This window comes from Panthera pardus, unplaced genomic scaffold (genome assembly GCF_024362965.1).
Source record: "Panthera pardus isolate Hobbes unplaced genomic scaffold, ASM2436296v1 HiC_scaffold_26, whole genome shotgun sequence".
NCBI classification, from domain to species: Eukaryota; Metazoa; Chordata; class Mammalia; order Carnivora; family Felidae; genus Panthera; species Panthera pardus.
This window is the reverse complement of record NW_026526832.1, coordinates 38234027-38245853: the sequence shown is the minus strand read 5'-3', so window position 1 is coordinate 38245853 and position 11827 is coordinate 38234027. Positions and strand designations below refer to the sequence as shown.

General features: G+C 45.2%; 1 long non-coding RNA gene across 1 annotated transcript; it reads left to right on the top strand.

Moving 5' to 3' along the window:
- The first annotated feature begins 4866 nt into the window (after positions 1 to 4866).
- LOC128773645 (uncharacterized) lies at positions 4867 to 6768 on the top strand. The gene is made up of 2 exons (XR_008417991.1): positions 4867 to 5234; positions 5751 to 6768. It is a non-coding gene; the product is annotated as an uncharacterized LOC128773645 (long non-coding RNA).
- Positions 6769 to 11827: the final 5059 nt, after the last annotated feature.

Here is an 11827-nt window from a genome sequence, read left to right as displayed (position 1 = left end):
TGAGGTATTATTCCTGCCAACCTACTGTTCCAATGGCTGAGAAGGTCAGGATTTGGGGACTCCTCTTACTGTGGGTTTCTCTACGGAGGCCTGCGAAAGGATGAATGTCCTAAGTTTTTCTCTGGAGAATAGACCATAAACTTAGACCATTGCCAGGACTTTAGGTGATAGAAGAGAAGATGGTAATGTCCACTTTGGAGTACCGGGGACAGCTCATCAAGGAACTTGTCGCATGACAGTCATCCACAAACGTCGGGGCTCTGCTGTCCCCTCCTCTTCTGCATGGAGGCAACATTCACGTGTTGGTCAGGTCCTTCACCAACGTGCTTGTTACCATAGACCTCAGATGCGCATTATCTCAGCCTCGACAGCCACCGTTGTCACACTTGGACAGGCCAAGGCGATGAAGAACAATTCTACGTTTTCCAGCGTTCAGAAGGCTTACTCTGCAGTGTGAGTTAAGGAGAAATGGGATCAAGCAGTCCTTGGTGGTGCTTTGGACGCAATAGAAACATTTCAGACCACAAGGCGCAGGTGGGAACCTGAAAATCACACCAGATTATCTGTTTTGTTGGCTTACTCATACTTCACAGACGGTCCCCAGAGATTTCCTGGTTCCTGAGTATTTTAGAGATATTTCCTATTCATAAGTTTACAACAAAGATCACAAAGGAGAAGGGCCCAAGCTATTTTTAAGCCATTTTTCTTGGGGCGCCTGGGTGGTTCTGTTGGTTAAGCGTCCAACTTTGGCTCAGGTCATGATGTCACTGTTCATGGGTTTGAGCCCCACGTCCGGCTCTGTGCTGACAGCTCGGAGCCTGGAGCCTGCTTCAGATTCTGTGTTTCCTGTTCTTTCTCTGCCCCTCCCCTGCTCATGCTCTTTCTCTCTCTTTCTCAAAAATAAATAAACATTAAAAAATTTTTTTTCTTCCCCCACTTTCTACCCTACGAGAAGGGGTATTTACAAGGAAGTTATTTTCAAATATCATGATTTGGTTCAAGAAACCTTCTCGCGAGGCTTGGAGGAATGCCACTATTTACTAAATGAGTGAAATACTGTGCTTATAAGATAAAACCAGGCACAATGGCATGCCTTTAAAAGTTTGTCTTGAGTGAATATGAACAGAAAGTCAAAACCCCACAGAGGCACTTGAAGTGAATTGTATCACTAGGTTGAAACGAACCGTCGACAGGACCCCTGTTTTAGGGCATCTGCTCAAACCTGCATTGAAGGCTCTGCCCAGTCTTCTTGCAACGTCCGGCTCCCTGCTGAAATGCTTGACTCAGGGGTCACCTGTCCTGCCTCACTGCACCAGCCAGCATAGAAAACATTCCACACCTTTGAACTCCAAATGCTGGCATTTTAGTAATTTCATACTCTAAAAGATGTTTGGGTGTTTCATGTTTAATAATCTGAAATAGGCCAGCAAGCATTTCCTGAGTCAATTCATGATTGAAATGTCAAGGTTAATCACCACGCAGGTGCTTGTCCATGGCATTGGCAGGGACCACGATAGCGGGCCAGATCATAGTTTGCAACCGTGCTGTTCATCACCGTGGCTAAAATGCTTTATTCTCCATACCAATCAGTCATAATCCCTCCCAGTATCCCCAAACCAGAGTAGTGGAGAATGAGGCACCCACCATCACGACACACAGACCTTCGTGGAGTCAACGCTGGGTGCGTGCTTTACTGAGCACTAACTCTGGCAGGGAAAATGACTCACGGGGAGAGGAAAGGATAGCCACGTTGGTGTAGTGCGTGCAAGGGGCTGGTCAATGGGGTCAATATTACACACCTACCTCTGCACTTCATTCTCATTCCCACCCTGTGACGCAAGGCCTAGAGAGTCTTGCCCAGGACACAGAGTTGCTCAGTGTTTTGTCTCATCTGGGAACCCAGCTCTGCCTCTTGCAAATGTAATCACTCAGTTATCACCCATTTATTGTTGAGTGCCTCCTGCGTGCTAGGTACTGTTTTAGGGGCATGAGACATAGAAGCAAATCAGACATAAGCCCTCGCCCTCATGGGATTTGAAATAGACGCAATAAGAATTTTAAGTGGATAAAAAGGTGATCGTGACTTATTTTTACGAGAAGATACACGATGAAGCAGAGAGAGCAGGAACATGTCAAGGATGGTGATGGTGGCCGGTCACAGTCTTAAATACGGTCGTCAGAGTGGAAACTCGTGGAGAATGCGGCACAAAGCTGTGGGCCTTCAGGGGATGCCTGGATAGTGGGAAATTATTTCACGGACCAATGTCAAGGAGCTCTCTCGAGGAGTTTTACGTATCTGGGCTTATGTTTAAAATTTGAAGCCGTTTCAAGGTACTCTTTTGAGCGGTCTAAGAAGAATTTTGTTTGCTTTATGTGGTTACCCATTTTCCCAACACCATTTGTCAAAGAGAATCTCCTTTCTACACTGAGTGCGCTTGGATCCCTTGCCAAATACTAGTTGGCTCTGTGAGTGGGGATTTTTTGCTGGGCTCTCGGTGCTACCCCACTGAGGACCGGGGCTAGCTGAATAGTCGGATCTGTTTGCGTGTTTCCTGTAAGATCGTGCAGAAGGCCAGCGTGGGGCCAGCAGGTTTAAGGGGTATATTTCGACACTTCTTTTGAAATACTTTTAATTTTTAGCGCGGACGAAGGACAGCTATGGGGATTGCAATTTTTAATCTTTGGAAGATCGATATGCCATTGACACAGTGAAAACTTGATTTCCCTGGTCCTTCTTTCTCTGTTTGAACACATCCCCCAGTATGAGATACCGCCCGGACCCCCTCTCTGTCTGAAAGATCTTTAGTTCTTTAATGATAGGACTCCCTGTGTCCTCACCCAGCCTCCCCTGAGGGCACTCTCCCCCTCATCTTTTAAGGCACAGATCCCACCCTCATTATCTCATTTAACCTTAATTACCTTCCAAAGGCCCCATAACACGGGGAGTTAGGACTTCAGCATATGAATTTGGGGAGGACGCATTCGGTCAGAACAATAAATATGTCCCAAGTACCGTGCGGGGCATACTTACACCAAAGAAACTACCTGTTATTTAGCTCAAGTTCAGGTTGACCGGGACATCCTCTACTTTATCTGTGTGTTTCCTGTTTAATGTGTAAAGAGAGCTAACCGGGAATCCGAAGGCTTAGACAAACCCAGCACGGTCTCCTCCTGCCTGCGGGAGTTGAGTGAGCTCCTTCATCCCGGGCCTCAGTCTTGTCAGTCAGTCAAATGGGGATCCTGAGACCGGGGGAGACCTGCCTTGGGGGTTGTGTAGGGTTTGCGTGGTGTAAAAGGATTTGGTGCTAGCCAGACACCTGGCCCACAGCAAACACTCAGCCCTCCTCCCTTGATTTCGGGTTCAGTGACATCCACACTTGTCCATCCTCTGCGGAGCCAGCAGCCTAGACTCCAGGTCTAGGCAGGAGCCCAGATGCCCGTGGGGGTCTCAGCCCAGAGCCTGCCATGCAGGGTGTCCGGGCAGCATTTCCTGACCCTCTTCTCCTTTGGGCGTCGAATTAAACACCAGGCTCACCATCCACATGAACGGCAAAGAGGGAAGGGGCCGGGAAGAGAGGGCAGGGATAGGGATGCAGCCGGCTCGAGCCAGGAGTAACTTCCGATGGGCTACAGGACCCACTTCCGATGGGCTACAGGACCAAGGTCAGTGTCTGTCGGGGACTCAGACTGGGGTCCACTGAGGCTGAGTATCTGTGAAAGAGATTTTTAGTTTCTAGACATGCCATTAAGAGTTATTAGGCTATGATATGGAAGATAACGTGATACCGAATGTTATCTGCATATAACAGAGAATACATCATAATTTAAAAGGGGCATCAGTTTCAAGGATGCACAGTTTAGACATTTTATTATATCTATTTAATTTTTGTGAATTTCGCATATAGGTTTTGAAAAGAAGTGAGAAAAAAATAAGCCATTACCCCCCATACTACACATACGTGACTGTATGGCCTTCACTGCATATCCTTTTCATGCTTTTAAATGTCCACATATCGCTTAATATCCAGGTAAAGTAATGAAATATGAGGTTAAGTGAACACAGTTTCACGACCTCTTAGTCTCTTCAAATTATACGTCGAATATTTTTCCGTGCCGAAACGTATGCTTTTTTCCTCAATAACCTGTGTTTCAGTAACTTCAGGTTACATGATTTTGGGGGTCAAGTCCCTATTTTGAGAACCGTCAGATGATGTTCCCTTCCTTTCTGATATTGCAGTAAGTCGGTGAAGAATGCTCTTCTGGAAATCTTTGCACACATTCCTGAGCATCTATCCAGAATAAATTCATTAAAAGTGTAGTCGCAGTGTCAGGAAAGTGTATTTAAAGTATCTTGATACTTTAAATACTTACTTCCAGGTGACTTTTCCCAAACTCGGGCATTACTGGTTTTGCAGTTCGTCACCGCGGCAACCGTCCCCAGCGCGGTCAGAGAAGCAGCGTGGCCTGCGGGTCCTTGGCAGGCCAGCGTCACATCCCCGCCCCAGACCCGGTGACTTAGAGCCCACGTTTTAGCCAGCTCTCTGGTAGATTTGCATGTCAAGTCTGGAGGCCACCGTGGGCTCAGCAGCCTGAAGACGTTTGTTTTTTCTAACGAACTATCTTCCCTCTTTGCTCGAGGGGAAAGAGAAACAGGACACAGATAAGTCAGACGCTCGACTTCAGGCCTGGGAAGGCGGGATGCCATCATCGAGCTGAGAATTGCTCACGACTGTTGGTTGAGTCACCCGTCCCCAAATAGAAAGGAGCCTGCGGCAGGGCTGAGGGAAGCGGGCGAGGGGGGTGTGGGAGGGGGCGGTCACACCTGCATCTCCTCTAATTCCGGCTCCGCACGCGTCTGTCGGGGAGGAACCAGAGTCCAAGAACAGCCCTGACTCAGCCGGGGGACCTGGACGGTGGGAGTGAAGGCAGGACGGCCTTTCTCTTCCTCTTCCTTGTTTGGATTTTGTCAATGGCCGTGGGTGGCCCCACCTATAGCATCATAGTCACGGAGTCCGCTGAGTAATCTCTGCTTTGAACGATGCATCTGTTCGGCCCGAGTCACAGGTGCACGTCACATGCGCTTCCGTCCGGGAAGCGTGACCGTGCGTCTGACCGCATCATCACTCGTCTGGAGGCTCCCATTTAATTTGCAAACTACGTGTTTTCGACTGAGCCCCCTTGGGAATAATGGGATCATCCAGATCAGCATTTCTCTGCCCCAGAAGGGCTGAGGGGTAAGCTGGGCGGCTCAGGAAGACGCAGGTCTGATTCTGCGGCTGGGAGCTGGGGCCAGAGGGTCTGCGTTTCCTGCAAGGCTGACGTGTTGCTGGGGGTGTGGGTCTGAAGGTCCCGTTTTGAGCAGCAGGGGGTGGGCAGCTAAGGCCCCACAGGTGCCTGATCTACCCCAGGGGAGATATTTGCTATCTTCGTGAGTCTATGTACATGACGCTTTCCCCCCGAAATACAGCCTTAATTTATTTTCTGACTCGTGAAGCACCATTTCTTTTTTTTTTTTTAAATATTTATTTATTTCTGGGAGAGCACAAGTGGGGGAGGGGCAGAGAGAGGGGGACAGAGGATCCGAGGCAGGCTCGGCGCTGACACAGGCTGGCGGCACAGAGCCCGACGCGGGGCTCGAACTCACCAACAGTGAGATCATGACCTGAGCCAAAGTGGACATTCGACCGATGGAGCCACCCAGGCGCCCCGGGTGAAGCATCATCTCATAGTAAAATTGGCTTGCGATGCAGGGACACCTGGGTTCAGATGTGGACTCTGCATTTCCCAGCTGTGACTGCAGACGTGTTAAGATGCCGTTTCTCTACTTGGGTCTCTGCTCTTTAACTGATCTGAATTCAGTCTCCCTGCGCAGCTCCCTGCACGGTACCTGCTTCCAAGCAGTTGGAAAGATCAGTTCCAAGCAGACGGACACAAGAAGATCGCGTGCGCTGGAGTAGGTATTATACTCATGCCACAAAGTTTCCTGTTGTAAAGTCAGCCATGCGGATCCTGGGGGCAGAGACTTGTTACTGTTTTCAACTCAAGATGCGTTTCTTTCTTTGCCCACTTGGACAAAACATATTGCAAACACCCTTTGGGCTACACTTTTCTTGCATGCAAACCTCTTCTATTTTTTGACCGTTCAATACCCATCGCCCTGGGCACACTGCGTTGTGTGGGGGCGGCTGGGGGAGGGGAGTGCGGCAGTTATCATCACGGGGAGTGCGGTGTGGCTAAGGAATAGCACACTCGGGAGAGGAAATTTTGAGGGCGATGGGGCATCCTGGTGTACCTGCGCTGGAAATTCAAGCCAATTTTGTCAGAATCTAAAAGGACGGGGTGAGTCTGGTTGACATCAACTACACTTTCCTTATCCCCCTTTTCCTTCTATGCTGTTCCTCTGACAACCCCTGGGATTCAGGTTGCTCATAGAGCAGTAGGTATGACATCGTGTCCAGTATAATAGCCTTATATGTGCACTATTGTTCTGGTCCCACGTTCACTATCTGGCCCTCGGTGTCGAATAGACGTTCAGCGATCACTTACTACATGAATCGACACGTACGTGTTCTTTCCACAGACAGTAAAATTCAAAATTCTAATACTGGGGAACAATTGCATATCGCAACTTAGACATTTTTGTTACCTGAGGGTCAAGCAACAGCTCTTGTGTTTTAACTTGTGTTTTGGAAAAAAAGATCCTAAAATATTTTTAATGCATTTACCTGTTTTGATAATTGCAGTATAGATAAACCAAGTAAAATTTGACTTGACTCTGCATTTTTTCCATGAATTATCCCTTTTTTTGTTATTTTTTTTATGCCTAAAAGTATGACCCGGGGCTTTGATCTTATTGAAAACCTCAAGGTATAGAGGGGCCTGTGCATAGGCAGAGAGGCACTGGGTAGTATGATAATTTTTAATTAATTGTTTCATAGTTTTAAAAATTTTTAATGTTTATTTATTTTTGAGAGAGAGAGAGAGAGAGTGTGAGCAGGGGAGGGGCAGAGGGAGAGGGAGACACAGAATCCGAAGCGGGCTCCAGTCTCCGAGCTGTCAGCACAGAGCACGACGTGGGGCTCGAACCCACGAACCTTGAGATCATGACCTGAGCCGAAGTCGGAGGCTCAACCGACTTGAGCCACCCAGACACCCTCGTTTCCTAATTTTTAATTAATTCATTGTATGGTCTTCAATTTCTTTTACAGAAAGAAGTTTTACAAGTTTTCCATAGTGGTGCCGTGATCCACTTGGATTTTGATACCTAAATGTTAAAAATACTCTTCTGGCGTTCATCACTTTCATAGAGATTTGTTATCCCAAATCACCCTGGGTGAATCTGTGCATAATGCTTCCTTGGGCAAAATCTTGCGATGGTTTAATATAGTGGCGTTTAAAACTTGTTAGAATTGTTGGGCACAAACTGGCTACAATAATTACAAGTCACTGCTCTAAGAATCTGTGTGTTAACAATACGATTAGATAGATATACAGCTTTTCGGCTTTGGACACAAGGCATCAGACCCAGTGATGCTCAGAAAACTTTCCCCTTGTCTTGCAAATACCATTAATAGGTCCAAAGCACAGTACTTTTTAGGTAACATTTATTGCCGACACTGTTCGCATGGGTAACAAAGCCCTTTCAGAAACTGCGAACTGGCTACAGTCTCAGACACTGTTATTCAAACACGCGTGCCGGCGACCTGAGACTTATTCTTTCCCATTAAACGGTATCTATTTAATTTAGAAACTTTCAAATAAATACTTGAAAAAATATTTGAATGTGATTGACATATGCATTTTTAAACTCTGTGACTATCAAGAGCCATACATCCCACAGTGCCAAAAATAGAAAATCAAGTAACTTACTAATGAAATTTGAAGATGGACAAATTGAGTAATAGTGACTGAGCTGTTACTAAAAAGCCGTTGATGTTTGTCTCCTACTATGTGTCAGGTATTATCCCAATATCTATTTCACACACACACTCAAACGTTTAGTTAAGCCCCTTAGCAATGTTGTGACATGGATGGACTATATTTATCCCCATTTGTATAGATGTGGAAACTAAGAACTAGTTAATGCTAACTTGGCCATCGTAAGTGATAAATAGGCTTTCCGCTCGGGCATTTGCCTGTAGATCGGACACGGAACCACTGTGCTACACGTCTTCTTTATGTAGCAGGTGATATGCTTTATATCATTTAAAACAACCACCACCAAGATTACTCTAATTGCATTCGGTTTCTAGATGCACTACAGTAACTAAAGTTATAGGACGTTAAGTCATCAGCTTAACGTAGAGCTCATGAAAAGTGCATCCTACTAGAATCTTCATAATCCAGGGTATTTGTCAATAGATCCTATGCTTGTTTCATTATCGTAGTTTTCCTTCAACTGTAGCGTTCCTATCAGGCCTTAGTATCTTTACGTTTTAGCACTAAACGTATGCATGTATAGAAGTAATAAGGAACATAGGTTGCTTTTTTAAATCGCCTTAGAAGTATAATTTAGGGGCACCTGGGCGGCTCAGTCGGTTAAGCGTCCGACTTCGGCTCAGGTCATGATTTCGCGGTTTGTGAGTTTGAGCCCCGCGTCGGGCTCTGTGCAGACAGCTCGGAGCCCGGAGCCTGCTTCGGATTCTGTGTCTCCCTCTCTCTCTGCGCCTCCCCTGCTCACACTCTGTCTCTCTATCTCTCTCAAAAATAAATACACATTAAAAAAAATAGAAAAAGAAGTGTAATTTAATTCATTAAAAAAGGAGGGAGACTTGTTGACTTCAAACGTTTTAATCAGTCCGGGGAAAACAAACAATTCAAGGTGTGTGCTTTAAAAGCAGCAGGAGACCATGCAAAGGTGCTGGGGGGTGGAGAGAAATGTTTTAGAGATGACCCCGGAAATATTTTTCTTCCCACTTGCTTTTCTTCTCACGTAGTTTAATTTTGACATCGCCAAGACATAACGTTAGCGGTATTTTCCAAGCTGATTAAACACCATGTATTCTTACAGGTGGAAATATGGGGCTCATCAGATGATTAGACGCCCCTCACAAGTGGGAGTACACACGGGATCTGAGAGACGCGTGTGGTCCAGAAAGTGGTAGATTGCCTTGGAGGAGAGTAAGCCGTCCAGCAGAAATCGTTCTAGAACAACTTCGAATTGTTTCCGCTGGTGGAGTATGGTGGATCTTCAATTTATATTCATTCCAGGCAGTTGTGTCTATTTCAAGGCACCTACTCCAGAAACACTCCAAAGCAACTGGATTTGGGCTTTGAAAAAATTCAGTCTGACCCAGCAGTGTCCATTGGAGCATGAACTCCATCCAGTGTAGCATGTGTATGGGTATGACATAATCATATATATAATGATATGTATAAAGATATATAACATCTTTTTTGTGTTTTAAAAAGTAAAAACTAACAACAGACTAGCCTAGCTATTTCCTACCTCATACTTTTGTATGTGCATTCATTTCTAAGAAATATAAATGTCCTGAGTGCAGGGAATTGTGGGAACAAGGTGGGTGTGGGAGAACAGCCACCACCACATTAGAGGCTGCCATGGAAGCAGTGTCCTCAGGCAGAACCCATCTCATTGAGAGCAAGTTCATACGAGGAAGACCATGACCCGCCCCTCCTGGCATATTTCCCTACGTGATAGGAAGGGAAGAAATTATATCTCCAAACAGAGAAGGGATTGGTAAATGGCATCTTAACTTCACTCTCTCTCCCTGCCTCTCCCCCGCTTGTGCTCTCTCTCTCTCAAAAACGAATAAACATTAAAAAGTTTAAAAAACATATTACATAACTAAGAAGCTAAACAAGAAAGCCACACTGGCACCATAATGTTAATACATCTATGGGTTTTATTCAAATTTCCCCAATTTTTTCCACTACTAGCTTTCTTCAGTTCCAAGACTCCATACGTTACCTCCCATTGCATGCAGCCGTCATGTGTCCTCTACCTCAGATTTTCGGTTTTCCCTTGTCTTCTATGACCTCGACAATTTTAAAGAATTGCTTTGTAGAATTTACTTGAGATTGGGTGTGCCTGATGTTTTCTCGTAACTAACATAACTAACAGGGTTTTGAGATTACCACAGATCACACAGATCACAGAGGTGATATGCCCTACTCATCACACCATAACAGTGATATTGAATGTCAAAATGACTTATTTCTGATGACCTTCACCACTCCATTATTTGTCTTCTGTCGGATTTCTCCACTGTAAGTTTTTTCCTTTTCCTACTGTATGTGCTGGAAGCTGGTCACTAACTACAGCCCAAGGGAGAGAACCCCGTGTCCCAAAGGAAGAATTATAAAACATTTGTAGACATATGTTAAAACCGCAACAGCAATTAATGCATGTTTTGTGGGAGAGACGTTGAGGCCGTGAACATGTTCTCTTTCTCCTTAAAGTTGTGTCCCTTAATTATAGTGTTCATCAACGAACCTTGCCTACAGTGATTACTACTTTGGTGTTCTAATAGTGATTTTCTATTTCCCTCCTTTCTTCTGTATTTATTAATTAGAATTCTTCTATAAAATAGTTGTTTTTTTCTCTCCCATTCATTTATTTATTCAAGCACGTGTTTATATTATTTGGACTCTTGGATATTTTTTTATTACCTGGGTAAGAATCCTACACGATACCTTTCCTTATTTTGTTGTTCCACTTGGTCCAGCCTCGTGTTTGGATATTTGCTCTATCAGGCCATCTGGTGTTACCTTTGACACGGCCCCTCCTCTGTTCATTAGCTTTTTCTTTATTTTCACTTTCTGGCCTACACGATATTCCAAGCTTGTCTTGTATTTTCTTTGCCCCAGCTTTAAAATCAGTCTTTCCTTCAAGGAGCCCTGGTTACTTTTTATCGGAGAATGGTATTTAGAAACCAAGATTTGAGCAATGAGTGTGCTCATTGCCACTGGGGAGCCATTGCTTCCAGGCCCTGACAGCAGATAGAGCTAGAAAATATGGGTTTGTGTACTGTCCTGTGTATGCAAGAATGTCTCTATTTATGCATCTAACTTTTTATTTATATCTAAAGCAAAATAAACATGAACCCTTATTTATCTCACTGATTCTAATCTAGCTTCATAAGCTTCCTTCTAACCTTCCTCTTTGCTTATTTGTAACTTTCTATCTGTCAGTGAGTAACTGAGCTCTCATTATCTACCATATATTTAGTTACTTGGTTCATTCTAGTCTCAAAAGTCCTAATATGGTCCCCAGTGAAGGACAACTTGCCAACCAGTATAGAATGTTCGTGTCCATTTCTTTTGTCTTTACTCTTACAGTATCAAGAAAAACACCCAAAGTTATTTCGGCTACCCCCCACCCCCCCACGGTGTCCTCAGTGCAGTTATGTCCTGCATTTGTGATATTGTCGGATTTAGTTATAACAGACTAAACTCTGTTCTGAGTTCCTCTGCAATCCCAGTTTCTTTAAGTCACACACAGTAAAACTCAGTTTTTGTGTCTAGGTGTTCTCGGTGTTTGGACGAATGCATAAACTCATAGATCCACCGCCCTAGCCCTAGGAAGGGTGTCCCGTTACCCTACACTTCCCTTCGTGTCTCCTGTTGGTTGTCAATTGCTCTCCTCTCTCCCAAGCCAAGGCAAGCACCACCTGTCTTCTCCCCTGTAGCTTTGTCTTTTCCAGGACGTCACATAAATATCTGCATTCCTGCACTCAGAAAGCTTCATTTAAGATGCATCCAGGGGCGCCTGGGTGGCTTGGTCGGTTAAGTGTCTGACTTCGGCTCAGGTCATGATCTCATGGTCTGTGAGTTCAAGCCCTGCGTCGGGCTCTGTGCTGACCGC